General features: G+C 43.6%; 1 protein-coding gene and 1 long non-coding RNA gene across 2 annotated transcripts in view; one reads left to right on the forward strand and one right to left on the reverse strand.

The window, feature by feature from the left end:
• The window catches only part of LOC124297463 (uncharacterized), an 89,370-nt gene that overhangs the window by 53,829 nt on the left and 10,965 nt on the right, over nucleotides 1–24,576 (reverse strand). The window lies entirely within an intron of this gene.
• Nucleotides 1–24,576, forward strand: part of LOC124297460 (N-acetylgalactosamine kinase) — a 73,964-nt gene that overhangs the window by 8,394 nt on the left and 40,994 nt on the right. The window lies entirely within an intron of this gene.

Consider the following 24,576-nt stretch of genomic DNA (forward strand, 5'->3'; position numbering starts at 1 on the left):
AAGTGTTTTACAATTTTTTAATTTATTGTTCTTTTTTTTTTTTAATTTCATTCTTCAGGTGCGCCCGGATATTTCGTGAAACATTAATCAGATAGCCGAAGGGAATTACGTAGGTATTGAAATTGCGACGAGCTCCGTAGGGTGAAATAATTATTTTAATTCACTACCTTCGCATGCCGTGTAACGCGAAGCGTGCGTGCGTGCGTGCGATACTCGATACCGCGAGTAGGTACAACATGGGTTATAAAGGTACACACCGTACCCGTACGTGAATCGGATAGGAAATTATAACGAGCGTTTAGATTGCCTGGCGCAGTCCCCGTGTGTACTTACGCAATTAAAAAAGCTGTGTAACGCGTTACACGCATGTATCGAGGACGGTTAGAATCGGTGACACGTATTACAACTGTCCAAACGCGCTAATTACACCGAGTTGAAACGCGTATCCGTTCTTACAGCGGACGAATTGCGCGGTTGAAAGAAAAAGAAAGAAAAGAAGAAAAATAACGCGAGAGTAACGGAGGCGGTGGGTTTTTTTTTTTTTATCCGGCGAGAATCAGGCGGAAAAAAACACGATTAACAGCTGCTGTGATTAATAATGAAGCGACTAGATAAATTGAATGAATAAATAAATCGTTAGCGGTTATAATTTCACTACAAATGCTGTAAATCGAAGGTTGAAAACTCGCTGCTTCGTCGCCTCGTCTTCATTAAATGAATATTTGGACAGGGCCCGTCGACAATTTCGCCGGTGCGAAAATAACTAACGACGCGAATTCAGTTTGGCCGTTTCGAGATTGAATCAGACTGACAATTAACGACTTCGATTGTAGCCCGAGCAAGTTTTGCATACGTGTTACTATTGCGTATCGGTCCGCGTGTCTAAGTAAGCAAGCAGGCCTGCACACGGTGCGTTTAATCAGTCGATCAACCGTGCGGCTAAGCGAGAATGAGAAAAAAAAAAAGAGAACAAAACGCTTGTAAGGGAAAAAAGAAACCGAACGGAGGATAAGGAACAAAGTATATTACATTAACTCGTTGCACGATTCGCAAAATGCTGCTCCATATATTTTCGGTAATCAGTTTGCACGTAATTTCTGTATTGTACATGTATATATATACATATATGTATATATATATATATATCGATACCCGTACTCATCGATGTAGGTATATTTTATAAACGCACGCGAATTGCGATGATCGTTTTTAATCGAGAATTAGCGACGAGCTTCGCTGCTTCTTCGGTTAAACATAACAATTACCTCGGACTATACTTAAAATGCGTAAAATTACATGAATGTAGAAGCCACAACCGGGTCAGGCCATTAAAAAACCGATTAAACGTAATTCGATCCTTTCGTATTATAGTATACCTTATACGCAAGACGTCTGACTTCGGTGCGTAATTTTTCTTTTTTTTTTTTTTTACTCCTACATGACTCGCTTACCACTTTATCATTTACGCATATAAAGAATCCGTAACAAAATTTAAATTACATATCTCCGCGATGCTGCTACTGCCGCTCTTCGTTTAGCATTTTTATCGGGTTGCTGCTGCACACAGTTGCAATTACGCGAGCACGTCTTTTCGGTATTCAAAATTCGTTCGTACGAGTCCGGCACGATCTTTCAATCCCCAAAACTAGCAAGAAAAAACGAGCTGATTGAATTTCAAAATAATCAATTACAGCTCACTGCAGCAAACGCAAAGCTATTTATTGGTTTCGTATGAAATTAGGTAATTGAATTTCATTTGCGTCGAATGATAAACTGATTTCGATTATTCAGGCTGGTTGAGATTTTTCTTGATTAAGATAATAAAAGATACGTATCTCTATTGAAATTATCGGAATATTATACTCCGGCAAACGAATCACATCATTAACAGCTTCTCAACGCGGTTCAATGAAACATTTTCTCGCTGTGCAAGCTCGATTTTATATCGTGCCCATCCCGTGTCCACGATTGTGTCGATAATTACAAAATTGCGTAATTTAAACAAACTCGTTTACATCGATCTTAGGTAAATACTTAACATGCAGCGCAGCGACGAGTGTTCGCATCAAAGTACCCCGCCTACCGAGTGCTTGTTTATACGTGCATAGGAAAACGCGTGTTCGGTGTAACGATTTCTCATCGAGTTGTAACACTTTTCTCACGTACATACAGCTAAGCTCCGAGAGCGGAGTATTTAAAGTGCATTTATAGGCCAAGTTACAGCCGTAGGAATATACACATAGCTGTGCTGGCGTAATCAATAGTTACGTAAATTCATGCAAAGCAGTATCCATCTCTTCTCAGGACTATAAACTTGGCGGGATATTATCTTTCGCGAAATTCAACGATCAACCGCGGTAGTAAGTATATAAGGTGTTAATGTTGACGGCGCATAGTTGCAAGCGGTTGTAATTCCGAGTTCGTGTTCAGCGTTTTTGCTCCTTTTCTACGTACTGTAATCTTTTATCATTTTGTTATTTTTTTTTTTTTCTTCTTCTTTCCTCTCGACAAAGCTTGTACACGTTATACAGTTCCGAGTCGGTGCGTTATGGGTTTCAGATAGCGGTTCACACGCACCTGGCACGCAGCCACGGAATAGTAATCTCAACAAACAATTTGACCGTGCGTTATATACATATAAATTGGCCAGGTTTAATCTGCAGGAAGGCAGCCTATAAGCTATAAGCATCGATCGAATGCTCGACCGTAAAATCGGATGTCAACGATTTCCTGGATCGGGACGAGTAGGTAAATTCCTACATACATTCGTACACACGGCACCGTCTGCGACATGCCTGCTGCACACCTTCTACTCTTTGCTCGTTTATTCATTCATTTATTTATTTATTTACCGATCAAGGTGCGTACAAGAAGCGTACGTCGCGTTGACGTTTCGGAGCGTCGAGGCGATCGTTTCTCCAGATATACGCAAGCAATCATCGTTCCTCCTGCTCCTTCCGACCGGACCTTCGTTTGCATTCTCAGAATTAATTAGAAGCAATCGTATCGTCATTCTAATTGGACTAATTAACGGATGTTTGGTAACTAGCGTCGAATACACGTACATGTCGCGTCAAACGCGTTGCCTGACTTTTTCTGTCACGAGTAACGGATATACATATATATATATACGTATACATATATATATATACATCCCGAGAATACGATGGCGGAGACTGAAACCGTGATAAAATCAATTTACCTTGATGAGAATTCCTATGTCGAATTAATTTTCTTCTTCGTTGTGACTTGGGTAAAAAAAAAATAATAATTTTATTCCTTCTTGTTTCTTTATTTATCTTTCAGCACTCTATACCTGACGCAGTGAATTAAAATGTATTTATCGACACCTTGAATTATCGGTAAATGTATTTTAGAAATTCTATTTTATCAAGAGTACTCACGATTATGGGAATGAATTTTGATTGAGAAATGTTTCTCAATTTTTTAACAAAACTCGTTCTTGTCATCGAGTTTCAATACGTACCCGCTGCGTTGTTCTGAATTTTTTATTTAATCTAAGCATCTACATGTCATCCAACTGGATAACAAGTGTTGTACCTTGTACAAATGTAAAATACAAAACGTTAATGCAATTTTCGTAAATGATTGATCCGATTTATTTTTCAAATAAAGTATTTCTGGGATAATCGTTTGAGCGAGCGGTCGAGAGATTTGCAAATTTCCGTTTGTGGTTCGATCATGCTAATCGCAAGATAAAAATAATTCATTAAAAGCACATCTACAGCCTCTGCGCTAGGGTATACTTACATCTATTCACGTAATATATAGGTCCGAAACAACATCTTGCTAGAGGAATTAATTAACGCGAGGTTGAGCGTGTGGCCAATAAGTTTAAATCGGTCTGTTCATCGGCTAGTCGGGACGAAATGATATTCAAATACATGCATTCGCATGTCACACTCTGACGTAGGATAGATACACAGATAGACGAGTTGTATACATGTATGTGTATAATATACCTGGCTACTTGATAAGTTTATAAAAGTTTACAGTCGTTTTATTCACAGAATAATAAGTCAGGTAATGTAACTATGTCGATACTTTTTGGTGAATTAATTATTCACACTTGTCGAATAAAAAGACGCAGGATGTACGATATTGACTATCGATATAAAAGTTTTTTATTATCCTGTTGAATTAGAATTTATTTCTCTTAAATTTATTTCGAATTATCGCTGTACGTAATGCATGAAACCACTCCTCGATACCTAGGTGAATAAATTTACTGTGAAGAACGGTGCCTTTATATCTGGTTGACGTAATCGCCATCAAGAGGCGGACACCTGTTTCGTCGTAACCCGAGACGTGTCATTTGATATTGTACCCTGCACTGCGACGCGACTATTTCTCGAAAGAATTATTTCAGTGAAATAAAAAACTACAAAGACACCGTGTGTATTTCTGTTGGGGTGAGAAAAAAAAATGAATAAATTGAACGTTTTAATTACAACGGTTCGTTGATAAATAATTTCAGAAAATATGAAAATATTTATCGATACAACTGTACGCGTGAAAGCGATTTGCAAAACTATTTTCATAGGCTTAAATTTCGAGCAGGTGTAATAAGGAGGGGAAAAAAACCGTCAAAATACAGTTCCACAAATTACCTACGTATCCGATAATCTTCTGCACGATTCGACGGACCGAAACGGAGGCGACCGGACAATTAGGGAATATTTTTGTCGATCGTTGGAGTATTCTTCGTATGTACGTATAAGGCGGATTCTAGAAGCTTGGCAAAACGTGCGGTACGTGGAATTTATATGACCGATTTCAGAGGACGGTGAAAAGAAAAATCGAATTCGAGATCTGGGGGATATTTGGAAGGAGAAACACGCGTCCCGCAGCCTCGAGGCTCGAATCAAAGAGGCCGTCGTTTGAATGAAAAGGTATGATATGCGCACGGCGATCGGTAATAACTTCCCGTGTAAGGTTCACCTTGCGATTTGTTATGCGAGCTAAAAAGATGTTTAATTTTTTAATGCTCGTTAAAAGAACGTTTAAACGTCCACCGTCTCTCCGGCATTGCGTTCCCTCTATCTGTCTCCATCTTTTTCTCTCTCTCGTTCGTTCCCAGCTTCGCCGATGGATCTCCTCGTGAGTCGAAGATCGGGGCAAAAACTTGATCGCAAGTTTATGAACGGAGTTCCGAAGCCGATCTCGGGATCCGATTAACCGCGGGCGAAGAACCGCGACGAATATTTTGACCGGTGCTTGTGGTTACGTATAATATTATACGCGGAACCGCGGTGCGGGTGAAGAAAAAAACGCGGCCGCCGCCGCCATCTCCCGCGGATTGCAACAAAGTTCTTTGTGAGAAATTCGGAACCGAAAGCGCGCGTGCACACGATCGAGGGATCTAACGATCGAGAAAACGATCCCCGGGTAAGGAGTAACATTAGGAAGGAGACGTATATCCCCGCTATGTCGCATGGCAAAAGTGGAACAGATTCGTGTGCAAAAGTCGTAGTAACGATACCGCCACTCGCTGCGCTAGTTTCGCTTGTTGCTCCGGAAATGTGCGCGCGTAGAAGTTTGACGATTATTTACGTTACCAGCCGTCAGGCGCAGTGCAACAAACGATGGCAGCGCTGCGAATAACGCTACTGGTACAAACAAAAATTTCATTTGTTACAGTAACTAGAAAAATTGAGTAAAACAGGTATCGTTAAAAAACTGTTTGAATATTGTTGGAATTACGAAAAACGAGGTACGCCTAACCATTTTCCGCTATCGTCGATCCTTTTTTGGTTATTGCAACGCAAAATCAAATTCCGAGGTTTGCACTATTTTTTTTTAGTTCAATAAGGCTTTAACAATAATTTATTCTTGCACGAGCAATAAATTTTCGCAACAGTTACAAGAAAATATAGCAGCAGTGATCGTAATACTAGACTTTCCGGTAACAGCTAGAAAACTAATTTTCATTTTCTACCCAGAACAATATTTTTCAATTGTGGTAAAAAATGAAAATGGTTAAGGACTGAGTGGTAACCGGAACTAAAAATTTCTCTCAGTGTACTATGAATGACCAAAGATATTCGATTTTCGATTAAATCGATTATTTTTTTTCGGCTAATCGAGTATAAACGATTATTTTTCAAACTCGACTAATCGACCGACTCGATTATTTTTCCTCAATTTCGGTTTTTGTTTTTTACTCCGATAATCGACGTAATAAAACATCAATTTACGTGATTAATGTATCAATTATTATCGTTGTCTTACTTACTAAATACCTATTTGACATAATAAGTGAAATTATCGAAACAAACTTCTCCTCTATTAAAACTATATACCTACTGAAATTTACAAAATTTGGCTGTCAAATACACCGATTCACAAAAAAATAAAACAACGAAATAATCGGTTAATCGACTGATCTTCACCGAATCAATCGAGTCGTGTTCGATTATTTTTTTCAACCTGAATAATCGCTGCATCGCCGATTATTTTTAACTCACTGGCCATCGCTAAATTTGGTACTACAAGCTTTTGACCAAAATGTGGTCCACTTTTGTTACTTTTGTAACCTGGAGATATGTCTCCTCCCTGATATTACTTCCTGATCCCGGGAACAGGTGGCCAACGTCCGATGGCACGCAGCTGCAGTCCGACTCGCGTAGGAAGCTTTCGGGCTTTCGGGCTCCTCGCGCACTTAGCCAGAGCGCGTTGCAAGCGCGTTGCGGCTCTCGACTCCGGCTCTGTGCCGAAGATTTACCGGGGAACCGGGTGCCGATGCAGCGGGGTGGATACGGACCTGTCATGGTTTCTCTCGAGTCTTATCAATCCGCCTGCAGCCACCTTCGGAACCGAATGAATGCTTTCTCCCGGTGACTTTGCTTTCAGCGGAGGAACCCGTCTTCTAATCGGATCCGAAGGCACGGCTCAAATCCCGCTCTGTGACGCATTAAGAGACCCCTAAGGATATTCCACGTCTTGGGACGAGAAACCTCTCGTCGCTCTTTAAGGTTTACGGAACAAGAAGAACACAGGTCTGCGAAAAAATATTTTATCTCAGCTGGATGGGATGTTTTTTGGTAAATATTGAGAAATATTATTTAAGAAAAGCCGGACCTGTCAAAAATTTATTTTCTGAACCAGAGCCATTTTTTGCTGGGAAATCGATTTTCAGCTACTCGGTACAAAAAACCTCTGCGTGATCAAAAATACCCAAATTCCTGTTTCCACTTTTTGCCAAAATCCCAAAATGTAACTACAAACACGAGTTCAAGAAGAAACCTGACGTGATGGCATTTTATGAGTATTGCTCCCGGTTTCAGTGATTCAAAGTTTATAAGAAACGGTGTGAAAAACCTGTCCAGTCTTTCGGTTGCAGTCGAATCAAAACCAAGGTTTAATCGATATCGAAATCTGGCTTTTGATCCGCAGAGCCTAACGAATTCAGAACGGTAAGATACACGCAACGATTTGTGCTCACGGAATTATTACTGGTCAAAAATCGAACAATTTGTTTTATTCTCAACCCAAATCACGATCGATTAATGATTAGATCACGGAATTCCCAGCGAATTCGAATCAGCCCCTAATGTTTACCATGTTATTTTCCATATTGTGAATCACGTAAGTAAATTGTCAGTTGTGAAACTGCGTAGTTTTTTAATGAATGTTGAAGGATAAAAATTTGGACTTTTATGATTTATTGGAATGAGTTGTAAATTCGCAGTGTTTTGCAAAACTGAATCAAGAGCTAGAATTTTACTTAAAGTAATCGCAGCATCCTCCAAGTCAGTCGTTAATTCTTCTTTCGTAGATGATTTGAATTGCAGCGAAATCTCTTTCTCAAAAAACCGTGCTGCCCTTATTTCTGCCACGCGATTGTGTAAATTTCATCACCATTCCCACCCCTATAGCCCTGCCAGGTGATTTTTATTTACAAGCTTTCGTCTGAAATTCCATTTTATTCCTCAGATAAAACTCGTAAATTTTCAAATCTGTAACTCGCGGAAAGAAACGAAGATGTTGCGTTAAATTTTTGTACAATAATCGGTGTTTCAAAGAATCGGACAGCTGTGAGCTCGTTTCGTGTGTAGCAAAGTGTAAATTCGAGGTATGCATGATGCACCTGAAACGGTGATCAGCGCCACGGGGATAAAGCAACACCGTGCTGTTATTCCCCGAAATACTTATGGTTTGCATAATTTAGATAATTCGACGTTTATGTAAAACCGGACGGAGGCTGTAATTCAGCGTTTTGCGGTGCTTATCGGCGTGCAAGTACAGCATACCGTCCAATGTGCGTTACACATACACGTCGCATCGCATATACATATATAAGGAAAGGCTCCCGGGCTTTTGCGCGGATCGAGGGGCCCTCCATTATTAGAGGGCGAGAGAACCGGGAGTCATGGTTCTTGTAGAGAAGGAGAAACGAAAGAGGAAGGAGGAAAAAGCGACTAGGAAGCTCCGACTACCCGGCTACAGACAACCCGAAGTCGAGACAACTTTCCGCGGGCTATTTTGCCTTTTGTCGAACATGTCGACCGCCGCATCCAACGACTTCACAGACTTTTTTCGCCCTCTTTTACTCTATCTTTCTTTTTCATCCACCCCCACCCCCTCCCCGCATTAACCCCGTCCAACCCTCGGGGCACTTCGTCTCGTCCTTCCTTCACCATTCGGACCCATGTATACGTATATACTCTTCTTTTCAAACATCGATACTTTTGTTTGGTAAAATTCATATTTCACCACCTGCAATCGCTGTAACTGCACAAAATTTGGGTGGAAATTTGGTATCGTTAAAAGTTGGTCAACTTGAAAATTGAACGGTCAAAAATACATGTATTAAAGTAGGAAGTATTCGTGACCGAAACTGAATTTTGAATCTGTAAAACGGATAAGATGTACGGAAAAAAGTAAAGAAAAAGGAAGAGTAGAAAAAACTGTCTCAGCTTTCGATTTATCATGTCGTCTTCGACTTGAGATGTAACACGGGAAAAAAATTGATTAGTCAGAAATGTGATAAAGGTTGATCAGACACTGGGGCAACGTAAAGATAAATCGCTGAATTTTTGATACGTTATTAATCGCTAAAAATACGTATGAAATAATTTTTTGAGAATCATCTGACGTGTAGTTTTTGTGCAATTAATTATTAAAAATTAGATATTTAACATGTAGTCTACAGAGAATCTTGCGTGAAACGAACATTCTTGATACAATTTAACTACAACTTCTAAAGATAAGAATACAAAAAACTGCAATTTATATTAATCAATTCGTGTAAATTACACAAAGTTTGTAAAAAAAGTATTCTGACGTGTAGTCTTGTAAATATTTTAATCTAAATGATCGAAAATATGATTCAGTTATACTTAGAAATGAACGATATATCTGATACGTAAAAGTGTGGCAACGTCGAATAAAAAATGCGCCAATTTTTACAATTTGTTTCTATGCAAATCGTCCGCTGTGTCGGAACTGAGTTGTTTCATTACTCATTTTGCAAGTTTATAAATGAAATTCAACAAAACACTAGCAACAACAACATACAGTTGTTAGATGCGCTGTTGCCAGATATATTTTATGCGAAAAAACACTTGATTAAAAAGACACTTATTTACTATCGTTAGCAGATAAATAATTAAATTAATCCGACTAGAAGTTCTTTCAGGTAACATCTAAATTCAAATTATTATTAATTTAAATGTTCGCATTTTTTATTCTAGTCAAAGAAGAATCTAAATTTTATTATGACTCACGTGGTACTGTCCGTACTACCTCAAGAAATCTGACTTTCACTAAAAAACCGTCTAAATTATTTCACCTATTTCACCCTACAGATTCTAACCGGCATAACGCATCGTGTACATTGTAATTAAAAAGGGGCCTGACTCTTGAAGACGATTTCCATGAATACGAGATAGTTATAAGCTTCTGCGCGATACTGCACAGCAAAGAAGATGCAGTAAGAGTGAATGAGCCATTACCGCGTTGACGAACAAACAAAAATAATTATCGCGTCAATTTACGATGAGGGTCGGTGCAGATACAGTATACATATACACGCATATTTGTCCCACAAAGTAACGAGAGTCAGTATTGTCGGAGTGATTCCTCCGGGGGTGGAATTGCAGGGTCGGTAACGGGATGAAGCGGGGGCGGGAAGGGGGGGGGGGCGAAAGAGCCAGATTGTCTGTTTGTTGGAAGCACTCTCTCTCTCTCTCTTTCTTTTTCTCGTGCGCACAAACAAGTGGAAACAAATAATATCCTGCGTTACGAAAGGCGGCGAAGAAGCGGAGGTGGTCGACGCTCACCGCCCCCGGGCGGCGGTAACGAGGCCGACGACTGCCGTCGCGTCATTAATGCCGGCCGGCGGGCCTCGCCGCGTACCGCGAGGGTAGAGAGAAGAAAGTAAAAGAGAGAAAGAGAGAGAGAGAGAGAGAGAGAGAGAAACAAGAGGAGAGGGACCAGGAGTCGGACCCTATTTCCTTAATCCTCGTCTTCGATTGTCCGTGCTCCGATCCCTGTCCTCATTTATTTGTTTTTCTTTTTCTCTTTATTTTATCCTCCATCATAATTTATAACTTGATACTATTTTTTCTTGCGTCGACATTGAGGCGGGTATTCGCATTAGTGGATTTTATCGCGATCGATTGACCGAGTACCAAGTACCAGGAAGGTTGTACGGACTGGGCTGATCGGTATCGATCACCGTATCGTGTTGGTGAATAATGTTTATTAGACTAAAGAAACGAGGGTCGAAGAGACCATGGATACGTCGAGATGGACTGAGGTCGGATTCGTTAGTGATCGCGACACGATCCGAGGGATATAAAAGCTAATTACCATGGTTGTTTGCACCCCTCTTTGGAGTTTAGGGTGTACGGTAAGAAGCGCGCGAACGAATATAGGAGCCAATACAGCTGAACACGTATGGACATTCGATGAAGGAATATTATCGAGGGTAACATAGCTCGTGTATCGAGGGAACCTTGTTTCTCCGCAGCTTCCAATTTGGAGTGAGGATCGTAAAGGAATAAACCCTGACCAAGAATCGTAAAAGTTACCAAACGAACGTAGCTAACGCTCCGAGATATCCACACGGAGGGAAAAAGCACCGACCGAAGAAAACGGGATTGAGAGACATTCTCCTCTCCTCTCCTCGCCTCTCTTCGCCTCGCGGAAAATGTAATATACCCAGTTCATCCCGACTAGGGTGCGCTATTGGGTGGTGGCACGTTTATGATTAATAATAGCTGACCATCCCGATGCCCTAATAAGTCGTAAACTCACGGGAGGTCCGCGTACCTTGATAATTGGACCGTGAGGCACGGCGATCGAAGTCCAAGTGCCAAGCTCCACCTGCGCGGCTAAAAACACGTGTAATGCCGGCCAAAAAGACGACTCGCCTCCGTGAAAAACCAGTGACAATCGGATGCTTCTTTCCAAAGAGAGATTAATTCTTCTCATTCAACAGTTGTCACCAGTTAATTGTAAACTGGTCAAGGTGCGGGCAAAAATGAACAGCAAACATGGTATGGTATTCGCTGCAGATGGTCACCGCCCGGGTCGAACACCTCGCGCGAAGTCGCGACTCTTTGGAAGACTCGAGGGTGGCGAAAGCCAAGCGTAGGGAGTAAGGATTGAAGGATCCAGAGGGTCTCGAAGGCCTTCGGGGAAACGGATGAAGGAGGAAGGTGTTCCGAACAGGTCAACTCCGGATGCAGACGGTAACGAACGAACGGATTTGTACAAGCGAGCACAAGTTTCCTGCGGTGATGAGACCTGCAGAGCGGTGTTTGTAGTGTTATTGAACATATGTGACTACCGGATAAGGCCTCGTTTTGACGAGCCGTATCTCACTGGGTAACCTCGTGTATATCTGTTATTTATTCTCGGTTCATATACTGGGCCGGTTTAATTGCTCAGCCAACATTGGCATCCACGGCCGCTCCATTAGAGCTGAAAGTGCTTTATATACACGAGAGAATGTAACTGGTGCAGGTTAGGTGTATACAATAAACATAGAACCCGCGTAAATGCGGTTAACATTTCGGTAACGCTCGACTCATGTGTCATCCGGTGGACGTTGTGCACATACGACCTGGTCAGGCGTGAGCAAAGAGACAGAGAGCCTGGATCTCGGCCGCATCTGGCCGGGCTTCTTTGTGCCAACAAAGCCAGAGGTGACAGGCAGCTCGGTACCAGTCCGCCAATTGGTCGGTAACCGGGCTCAAAAAATTGGAACATCAATAGGAGATACCCTGTGGTAACCAACTGTCAGACAGAAGCTCGATTCGCTTTGACACGACCTATTGAGTACCCTGCACACATCGTGACACGCAGTCGCTAATGGCTCCCGCTGCGCCGTTAATCCTACCAAATGACCACCGGCTCCTAATAGCATCATCGATATGGTACAGCGACACTTTGGCCCCCAGGACACGTGTACCAGGCCATCGCGAACTCGCGTAGTTCCTCCACCGACGCCTCCGCCTCCGTCGCGTCGGGTGATTTTCGACCGAGGATCAGCAGGTGACCTCTTCGTCTCGACCGACCCTTTGCACGCGAGATTTACTCTCTCTCTCTCTCCTTCTCTTTCTCATGCACACCTGCGGCCTGCCTCGAGAATCTGTGCATCGCGGATAACCCTGCGGAGAGGTCCTTTAATGGAAACCAGTTTCTCTTATCAACGATTCATCGCCGGAGACCGCAGAAAATAAGAGTCAACCACGGATACTTTACCAGATCCAGTCGTCCCGTCTTCCAGCCACGGGCTCCGTTACCTCCAGCCGGGGTGAGCTTCGGACTCGTCAGTTAAGCCCCCCATGATTCTTCCATAAATTTCAGATTAATTCGAGCCTGATGGGAACTCCACCGATCCCAATGTCTCCGGCTGATGCTACAAACGAGTATCAGGTACAAGAAAACTTAAATTCTCTTTCCGCGTGTATGGACTCGGGAAAAGTTTGGAACTCCTCTTTTACCAAATCAAGCATCAATTTGCCGGAATATGGAGTTAGTTCGATAAGCAGTAGAGCGTGAACTTCAACACTAGAATTATATTCTTCAAGAAGTTCGTTGCTCAAGAAGCAAGCATTGAATCATCCATTTCCTTTAACGGTTGATTCGGTCCTAGTATTTTTTTTTCAACGTGCAATGGATGCCTTCCGTACTTGTCAAATTAACAATTAAACCAATTTCATTAGCAAAACGTGAAATTATGACTTAAATTTCCATCCTGACATCAGATCATTGATACATCCGGTGCCGGTTTGCACCGAGTCTGAGAGAGTGACCGGGAAGCAAGACGCGAAGAAGAACTCTTCACAGCATCGCGAAACTTTCACGGGTAGACAAAGGTGTGTGTCCCGGTTCTCTACTCCCTGAATTCGTTGAAGTAGGAGCATTGATTGCAAGCTTGGAGTCTGAGGCTTGAATCGTTGCATCTTAAGCGAGCTTCGGCATCGCCGCACCCCGAGTCTAAGAGACTCGAAACGCCGTTCACCCATCAAATTAGAACTGCAAGTAATCGATGATAACTCGCGGCGTGTTCGTGCAGTCACAGTTATTATAGTAGTTATGGCGGTTGAGGTGCACGTCCACTTTTTGAACGCACGCAGCGGAAATCGATTCCGCTTTTTCGTTCTACATTGTATATATATTACCGTGTATACACTTTGTCCGGAAGATCGAATTTAAGAGGAAAAAAGGTCTCGTCGCGTAGCCGGCTGCTGGAGCCCAGCAACGGATGAACGTGGTCGGAATTTTTAGAGTCTGTTAAATCGTTGCGGTAGCCAACGTCGATCGAACGGGCGGATCGATGCGGTGTTTCATGCGGCCCCGTTTATTAGCCACATCGACAGCCATCCACCCTGTTATTAAAGGTGTTTCTTACTTTTATGAAACACAAAGAGGCGTGAATTAAGTGATAAATTCATCCGAATCAGCGACGCCCCGCCGCCTGGGTCAGATATCAGCTGGAGACCGATAACGGCAACCGGTTTTGCCGAAATCGGCAGAGCTCGATCTCTGTCTTATGTATATCCATACTTATAGGTACCCACGGCGGTTTGCCTGGTAGCGAAGCGAATCGTTCGCACAATTTGATACCGCATGCACTGAGAGAAATTTTTAGTTCCGGTTACCGCTCAGTCCTTAACTACAATTTTTATTTTTTAACGATACCTGTTTTACTGAATTTTTCTAGTTACTGTAACAAATGAAATTTTTCTCAGTGTGTATAAGCTGTAGTACGTATGTTTCGAATGTCATGTTATACCAACTAGACGTCTTCACTCTCTCTCTCTCTCTCTATCTCTCCGCCTCGCATATCCAAGAACGTTAAAGAGACTTTCATATAACGTAATGGCCGACGCGCGTTCCCGATAAAATACCCATCTGTGTACGTAAGTGAGTTAACACGAAGATCGCACAATGGAGACCGCGGAAAATACGGGGGGCGATAGTCGCGGGGATAGGCGTGGTGGAAGGGGAAGGATCGTCGCGACAATAGGGTGGTTACTTTGTCCAGGAAGTTGTAGCCCCTGTGCCCCCGACCACAGTCGCTAATGCAAGTTCCGGTAGAGAAATAAAAATTTACCCACGTACCACGAATAATATACAAGAATGAAAGTTTATGCTTCGCCTTTTTTATTATCACTTTGCTTCTATACCGCTTTTGAGTACCCCTGCAGCTCACTCCCACCGTTTTTACCCCCTGTTTCATGTTGTGTTTAGACTTAAGGATCGGGATATCACGACATACGTGTATGATATGCACACTGCGACGTAGCTTTTGATACCATCGTACAACGACAACCTCTTCTTTTTCGTCATCGGAATAGGATATAGAAAGAAGATATTCTACACTAATGGTGATTAACCCTTTGAGTCATTACAGTGGTGAGTATTCTTGCCACTTGTTTCATATCCATTTTTCTTTTGTATATTTAGGGAAGTTTTCAAAATATTTCTTGGGCGGTTTTTCCCTATTTCTGAAAGTATACTGATAGGTTTTCATTACTCGAGAGTAATTATTGCGATATAATGTAAATTGTTCATTTTATTGGACCCCCCGTATTGAATTTTTGAAATCTGATACAAGATTCGTAATCAGCGTCCCCAAAAACAATGGAATGTATCTTGTTACAAAACTTGTCTGAGCACAACAAGGTGTGACACAAAGGGTTAAAAAAATCGTCAAGTTCAAGTGAACGTCACAAATAATGAAGTTGGGGTGTTGAATGAAATCTGCTTCGAATATGCAGATTACATTTTTTGGGATACCACCGAATGCCAATCACATTTCGTAAGTTAAATCTTCGACCTGTGACACGATCTCGTCTGACCGAATTCTAAGATGACATTATTTTTTCAAGAAGTAGGTGTACGGAATTTCGCGGCGTTCTTGAAACGAATTTCGAAACACGATGTAGTTTTGCTTCAACCTTCGACGTAATTTCCGCAAACTTGAGGTCTGAGCGCATGCAGCCGAATCGCATGGAAGGAGGTCGCCTACACGTGATGAATGCGTATGGGAGAGGTTGGGACGGTGTATTATCGACAGGAATATTACCGCTGTACGTATAGTGACGTACTCGTGTAAGGCGGTGGGTAATCGGGTTCCTGTGAACACGTGTCGCCTTTCCTCAACGCCACGCAGCATCAGGTCCCCCATCTTCCTCGCACCTCTTTCTATAGTCGACACGAAACGCGCATTAGGCGGCTGCATCCTTACACCCCCGAGCCCTCGACGTCATCCCCCCGGCACCCCGGGAGTCTCTATATACCACCCCGTCACATTCTCGGGGGCAGAGGGGAAGAAAAATATTCGTTATGACGCGACGTTTTCTTTTCCAAACTCACGACGGAACTGATAAACGGCGCAGACGAGACGGTTTCGTTTTTATTGTGTTTGTTTCTTGTGTATCGTCCGTCAAAACAACGACATATCGCAAATCGAGCTTTTCTCGTTTCGTGATCAAATTCACAATTTCACAAAGCTGCGCTTTTTTCTCTTTTTTTTTGGCCGGAGTTCATTACTCAAGGTAGAATAACAACCTACACTTTTTATATAAAAACTGTATCTCGGATGATACGAATTGAAAATTGAAACTGTAAAACGAACACCGACGTGAATCGATTGAATGCTGAGCAAATGGAGCTCATAAATCGGGACAATTTTCTCCAGCTTGATTATCGGTGCGAAAATCTTGGAATCAATGTTCCTTTTTCCGTTCGACACGAACCGTGCGGCTCTTAAAAGCTATAGGGAAAGAGGAAACACGATTTTGCGTGCATTGATACACGTTCGCAACTTTCCGCAGCTTTTCCCGTTCTCGAAAGACGCGGGGTTCCCGAGGGACGTGAGCTGTATCGGTAACCGTAGCTCCAATAAGCCGGCGAATTCTCATCGAGGTCCCATTGTGACGCGGAGATGGTTGATCCCTATACTTCCCCTGTCGATTGGGCGTCGCCAGTCTCTCGATATCCCTTCGTTTAGGACACGGCGACGCTTTCTTCTTCCCGCAGAAGACGCGACGGTTCAATCTGAGCGGCGAATCTGCGGCCGCGTCGCCTTGTCGTCACGATTAAAACTATAGGATGTGAGATTTTCACCTCGGTCACAATCGCGAAACAACTGCTGAGTATTTTAATTCACTGGAGAACCGACGACTTGTACTTTTTCAGGTATTGAGTTCATTATAGAAGTGAGAGCGGGAGGGGGTCGTTTATTTACTATATCGTAGTTACATGGTATTGTAATTAACGTCGTATCTTTACGCTTTAGAAACATTTTATTACACCTACCTCGTTTATACATAATTTGTCAATGAAATCAAAAGTAGCTTGAAGTTCAACATTTAACTTATTCATGATGGACATTAGATTGATTGGTGTTAATATTTTTTCCCGAATGCAAAGGATCGCTGTGTCAATTAATCTAGATACCATCAATAATATATGATATGAGTTTTCAACCTCAAAAAAAAAAAAAAATCAATTTTGGAGGCTATGCAAATAGGTAAAATGTTTTATAAACATAGATAGGCAGAAAGTTCGAGACAATGAAGCTACTGTATCCATAATATTCACCGAAAGTTTTTAATTTGATTCCATTCAAGTCTTCGCCTACGAATAATGTCCAATCTGCAAATGTGTATCGCTACTTTTCCCAGGTATGGAAACGCCATACTCGTTATTTATCAGCATACCTCAAGTATGAATAACTCCATACCGATCATACCGAAGTCCCCGATGGTGTCTAATTGAGATGCGAGGGCGTCGAAACGTTCCAACTCGAAAACCAGGCAACGTACTATGCGAATCACGTCCGATCACTTGTCGCGCTCCTACGCTCCTTCCATCCGAGATCCTTGATTAGGATCCGAGAGAACCTTCGGCTTCGAACAACGCGACGTTATAATCCGGGTTTGAAAAATTTCGTTAAACGTACTAAAATCGGATTCATACTCTGGTCTTTCGAGGCTGAAGCTTAAAACCTCACGCGCCACGCCGCGAATCTAGTGATGCAGGGGCTTTTCAGCCACGTGACCAAATCCGCCCCGCGATTTAAGGGCCATCAAAAATGCGGCGTGCCCGCGGTGTTATTCATCCGCGTCCATTATTTTGCCCATTCATTAGAGCGCCCCGGGGGCACGGGGGCGATTCGATCAGTCACGGGGATCGGTCAATTCCCCCCCAGCATTTGCAGTCCCAGGAAAGCTCTCGACGTGCGTCGCTCGAAGCCGTTGTAACTACTAACTACAACGAAATCCTCTGATATAGACTCGCTGGCTACTTTGTCGTCGCATATTTTGGGCGCGTAGGAGCTGTTTGCATAATCGATAATTCGAACTTTGGCATCGTGAGAGAAAATCACCGACGCGATTCCGCTTCGTTGCGATAATTCGCGGATGGATTTCACCACCGCAATAATAGTTATTAGATTATTTTCTCCACGATGGTGGAACAAAGAGAAAAAGAAATCGGGGATTTGCAGAGAGCTTGAAGGCGGGGATTTTGACGCGAGTGTGTACTGCATACATGCATATACATATTATATATATACATGTATATAATACGTAAACCTGGGATGGAATAGCGATAACGGCAAAGGAACGGAGCGCGCGTTGCAGTTAGATTAATATTAGCATCGCCGTGACGGGGATTGCGACGAGTATTTTTTAATTATTATTCACAGACAAATAGAAGGACGGGTTTTCAACGTCGGTGCCGAGTCAGCGGCGTGGAGGGGAATGAATATGAAAAAGCACTTCATTTTTTAATTGGATATGCGAGCGAGCCCAGCGAGCGAGCTTTCAACTGAATTTTAATTTTTATTAACTGGTAAATTATCGCGCGGAATTCACGTAGGCGAATGGCAGACGTATTATACGTGTATATCTATACTACCCTTCTAACTAGCTGAAAGCCGAGTGACGTGGCTGACGGCGATATTCATTTCGCGACTTCGGAATTTATACGATCGTTCGTGGAAGCAAATGATTGTGAGTGAGGTGACAACGGACAAATCTACAACGATTTTAAACTGTTGAAACGTCTTCAATTAACATCAACCATCGCTTCGGGCAATTTTTCACATCCGCATACTATCTAGACAAACGAACTTTTTCACTGATAAATTTACCAGAACTCTGATATTCCGTTACTTTTGTCCACTTGCTTTTTTTTTTTGTCTTTTACTTCGTGTTCCACAAAAGTCGCGGCTCGCATTACAAAAATACATTTTTTACTCGAAAACATATCACGGTAGTTTAATTTAATTGAAAACATTTTCACACGGAACCATGTTTTTTTTTTCTATCCTTAAGTTCAAAGTTGAAAATATGAAGGGAAGAAAATTACGTCACGAACTTGTTTGAACAATTTTGAGCATACTATTTATCAATGAGGGACAATTCGTTGCAGTCGTAGACTTTGAAAAAATTTAACCGACAGGCATGAAACTTATATCTGTGCAAAAGTACGCGTGAAAAAAAATAATTCTCGCTCATTATCAAATCTGATGCATAAACCGATCGCGAGAAGAAAATTTTCATATTTCCTCGATGCGGATGATCGAGAAGTTAGGATCGCAGGTCTTTGATCTGCGTTTCGACTAGATACACAAACCGTCTTCGTAAATACTGTGACCATTTGCGGCAGTCGAGTTGAAACGAGGCACTCGGTGTACGCTGAGCAATTAAGAGCGTCTAACGTTCGATTGGTTTTCTAAGAACGAATAACACGGGCTACCGGCTACAAGGGATATCCGTCAACCTTGGACTTGTCCATCTTGAGCAAATACTCCGTGTCCACAGCTCCGGTCTTTTTCTAATTTCGAAACCGGTCGGTGAATAGAAAATATGACTAACAGGAGAAAAAGGAAGTATATAAATCGGTCCGATAATTGAGGAAGCCAATTCATTTGCCATCCTTGATGACTCGGGAGTAAAGTCGGCCGAAGATACGCCGGCGTAGGATGGGCGGGGGATTCCTAAAGGTAAGAGGCAAATTAATTAGCCTTGGTAATGGGATCGGTTTGTCCCGCAGGAGCACGAATTAGACGGGCAATAAAGAGCAAATGCGTGTGGTCCTGGTGGCTTAGAGTCAGATCTCCCAATTAAGACCTACGCTGGCAGAGGAGCTCGCGCGAGGAGCAGAAGGCCTACGCCGCGATCTCCGGCAAGAATTACCCACAAGCCACCGCAGGGTCCCTCGGCTCTCTTTCTGCCTCGCAGAGTCGAACGAATTACGCCCGAGATTGAACTTATGCAGGAGTATTCATAGTCGCAAAAACGGTCCCTTCTTTCCCACCTTGATTATACCTACATTATACCACACTCGTCTCTACCCTCCGGCGAATAATGGTCGGGGGTCACGGGCCGAAGCCTTTGGGTAACGCCGTGCGAGTCCCGATTATAATAGTTGCGTAGAGCGGCGTTCATTGTGGCCAGCAAAAGGTACACGCCCACGTAATTATCACCGGTGGTTCATTAACGCACCTGTCTGTACTCACCCGTTTATTAAATCACGCCTGAGGCGAAGGGAGGGTTTGGTTGGGTAAACGGCAGCCGATGCGGTACCCGTGTTCCGTATTGTAGTTCAGGCTAACAAGAAGAAAAACATGGCCGCCAGGTTAAAGTACACGAAGGATCCAAAAGACCCGCCCTCCGGAAGTCGATTCGTGTCGCGTTCGGTGCCTCCTCTCACCGATATACGTAGCACGTATAGTGCGTACGTTTTACCTACGTGCCCGACGAACCCCGAATCTTGTACAACCACTCGTTGACAATCCGTCGCGTCGCGTGATGATCCTCTCGAAATAAACATCGGCCGGTTTACTCTTCTCAAGAACTCCGTGCTCTGACCGGAGTCCACGATTTTTCGCTGCCTGTGGTGTCAGAATTTTTATACTTCATCCTTTCGATACGGCGTGACGTGGTCAAAGGTTACGTAGCAATAATGCCACAAATTTTTGCAATTGGTACGATGCAAGTTAATTAATATTTGTTCAACGAGAACAATCCGAGGCGATATTTCAACCATAATAGTTTCACATTTTTCTGACGAGAGGATTTGCTTTGTAACATCTTAGAACTTCATTATTTTTTTCGTCCGCTTTACTTATGGGTCGTTGAACTACAAAGGATGGAATCTCGAAGATCTTGGCTTTCACGTGATTGGCACTTCAAAGGACGATAATTGTTGTAGTAAAACTCTCGCACCGCTCACTGCAACACCGATTTGATTGCTGGTATACGCAACAGAGTATATAATATAGCTAAGAGTAACCGCAATATGCTCTGCAGTGTGAAACAAGCTATTTATAGGGGTCCATAAAAGCAGCAGTACCTATACCTTCTTCATCGAAGCAAGTTCTTTTAAGTATTATTCCTCTTCTTTATTGTACAGAATCATGATCACGATTGTATCGATTAAGATCCCATGGAGCACAATCGACGCAATCACCTTACAACCAGTCACCGTTTTCAAAGCTCCACTTGTAAGAATAAATAGCGCGAAGCATGCTAGCTATCAAAACATATCGTCCCGGGCAACCACGGGTGCAGTGAACAGTTACACAATGTGTATCGTCTAGTCATAGAGACACCTAGAACGGTGATTCAATGAAGGAATGCATGACGACACGAGAACGAAGGTAGCTTCTCTCCTCATTCCAACTCCTCGAGTGTTACTATCAGAATTCTTCCCACCACAATTTAATGGTACTACCCGATGGTTGAAGCGAAAGTATGCATGGGTTGCACAATGCACGTCATGCGGGAGCACGATAATCCGAAGACTACGAGATAGTGAGAGCTTCCATTACACGGAAGTACCGCGCACCTATAATAACGATGAAGTGGAGGAATGTTCAACAAGAATTAGAATCAAGGCCTGCATTCCATAATTGTTTCAGTTGCCTGGAATATATTTTTTTCATTCCTGTCATCTCCGCAAGCCGCATTCCTTGAGTAGTTCGAATCAGCTTAGCGTCTCTCCTAGAAGGAACGGATTCCGGTACGCGATCACGTACGGACGTCGAGACGAAAGAAGTCCCCGGGGACACGCGACCGCCCGGGTGGTCAGGCTCGTCTCTGGGGATAAGGGACGCGAGATCCATGCTACACACCTTGGCATCGGTTATTTTAATCCACCGATTAAAAATGTTGGACATGTGTTTGGTGCAGGGAGATCTCGCCAAGGGATCGGTTCGTGGATTATTTCCAAGTCGCGGAGCGCTTCAACAGCATGCCGTTGTCGATATAAGAGGATCTCGAAGAGGACTCGACATGCTCAACCAACACTACCGCGCGCTTCCGACATGGCCGCGAACACTTTTTGCAGAAGTTAAAGCGTGTACTCTCCAAGTGCATGGTGGAGGGAACGTTTGTAATTTTCATACACAGCAAACGGCGAGATGCAATCACGCTTGTTAATGCACCGTTCCCTTGGTGCGTATTTCAGCAACGACAAACCTCGCGCACATCCTGCACCTCGAGAGCAGGTAGTCTGATAGATTGGGCCCGTGTACGACATACCTGCCTGCCCACATTACACTTACATACGTTATACCTATACACGTTGCAAGTCTAACACTTTAGCGCATGGGTGCCGAGTGCGTATGTAACGCGGATATCGTGCACGCAGGCAGGCAGGCAGGCAGGCTGCGCTTGGTGGGCGGGAAGGAAAGCAGTCGGTAGGTAGGCGGGGTAGAGGGTGCCGAGTAACTGACACCACGATGAGGGTGATACAAGCCGCCATTAGCTGTGCCAAGTGGCGGCAAGTGGCAGCAAGTGGCGCCGTATTTCAGTCGTATTTCACTGCAGCTCGTCGACCGCTCGCGCGCCAACTTGGCATATAAGAATTATGGCATATACTTATATTTATACCCGCAGAAATCACCTGGTCATGTCTTCAGCCAGCTACCAACATGGAGAAACGAAAAAAAATCTATGTTCACAGAACTGTGACATTTTGCGCTAAACGATATGGATGTGAAGGAAGGAATCAGCAGCTGCGTTGTACGAATTACTCGAATCACTTTCCCAACGTCGGTACGATGTGACTAAATTGAAGATTCTTACGAAGAAAAATCATCGAAAAATTCGATTCTCCAACTATAGGCAAAAGGCTAACGCAACGAAGTTGTATTACTCGATGTAAAATATGTTCACGGAGATGCTGAACCGGCACGAGAGAAAAATTACAACCGACACACGGGTCTGGTTGTCAAAAGTGATGGCGTCGAGGCTTGTGAAATATATAAGATTAAAGCCAGCGTGACGGGATGCAGACAGTGTTGTATTTCCCAAGAGCCACCGTCATGGTGAAGCGGAACGCGCCGAGACTCCCCGGGGCTACGAAGGTGAGGACAACTTAGTTAGCACCGACCGGATCGCGTCCCCGCACCGTGAGTATCACCTATAAGGTCGACAGATGCGTCTCTCCGGAGTTAGCCACAGATCACTCCCCTCTTTTTATCTACCTTTCTCGATAAATCGGCTCACACGCTGCACGACGACATCCTGAAGGGTGTCCAACTCGTGATAAACCTCGTCGAAATGAAGTGACTCTCCTTTTTGTAGCGTTAAATTGGACGCAAAGTGGTATCAGTCCGGACTCCAGCATAGTCGTCATAGTCCAGACCAGGACTTTTTGCAGCAATGCACATCCTCGCGCTTGGTTATAGCTATCGTGTATGCAAAGCTGCTCTGAACGAGCCAAGCTCGTCGTGTCTCTGTTTCTCGTTTCACTTTATACCTTGTAACTCCTGCTCTCCTCAATCTGTCCCTGTCGAGAGTAACGCGACGGGTAAGGTAGCGAAACCAAATCAGAGGTCGTTTCTCTCCGTTGAGTTTTATTTTTCGTGAGATGAGTATCAGCAGCAGCAGTAGTAGCAGCAGCAGCTTCCCGGGTTACTAATTAACGTACCTGGACTATAAATTTGAAATTGATCGTGGCTTTTTTGCTGCAAGTGATTTGGAGGCTGTCAGTGACGGGTGGACGGATCAGATCAAGCGCTACATAATGCATCGTCGCACGGTAACCAGTATCACCGCCAGACTCTGAACTGACACGAGGTCGATGTGACGCGGGGTGCCGGGAGCCGATCGATCGAGCCCAACTAATTAGACTATCAGTTACTTATATTCACATGGAAACAGGTAAATGTGAGATGAGGTGTCCATCTTTATCCTTCACTTTCGTAGTGCCGAGCATCAGCAAGTGGCGTGAATCGGTATACCTATCCAGACTTACTCGTAGGTAGCTACATGTGTTGCGGCAGGTGTCACAGCGGCCTCTTCGGTGTCACCTTGCTCGAGAATTTAATTAAAGTACCGCTGAGAAATATGTGAGGACAACTCAACGTTCGGTAGATGTACATCGAACTGCTACTACTTGAAAAAGATGATAATAAAGAAAAGAAAAACACGTATCTGAGAACGTGGCCCAAGGTTACCGATCGTCCAAAGTTGTACCAGGTAATCACTACCGCTCTTCGGCCACTGCAATTTACTCTCCAGAAACAGAGAATACATTCTTCCGTAAGTTGGACAACCCTGTCCTGAATTTGGACAGACTCTGTTCCGCGTTCCGCGATGGGCTTCTTGGAAGGTGCAGACGGTGGTCAATTTACGTTTGACGAGTGTGGGTATATCGCGTTTAATGCGAACCTGTGGCTCCAGTCACGATACCTCGGCGCTCCACCCTGTATACGGCGCACGTTCCGGCACGTCCGCAATGGGGGACTGGTGGTGTATCGGTACCGGTCCGTAGGCATCCGTTGGCATCTGTAGACAAGGAGCATAACTCACGAGCCGCGAATTATGGACCGGTTGCCGGAGTGCACCTGGACCTCTTTTCCGTCGCGTTTATCCTTTTTCGGTTCCATCGCCGGTTCGTACTGGAAGTTGGACACGAAAAGGACCCTACACATGATATAACCACTTCTCTGTTTACTTTGTGCTCCAGGCTAATTGGCATCGTGACCTTGACACGAAGAAGAGCACTTTACGTATCATCGGTGCCAGAATGTCCATTAAGCCATTTTTCGCTGTATGTTGACTTCCGTTG

This window comes from Neodiprion virginianus, chromosome 2 (genome assembly GCF_021901495.1).
Source record: "Neodiprion virginianus isolate iyNeoVirg1 chromosome 2, iyNeoVirg1.1, whole genome shotgun sequence".
In the NCBI taxonomy this organism is placed as follows: domain Eukaryota; kingdom Metazoa; phylum Arthropoda; class Insecta; order Hymenoptera; family Diprionidae; genus Neodiprion; species Neodiprion virginianus.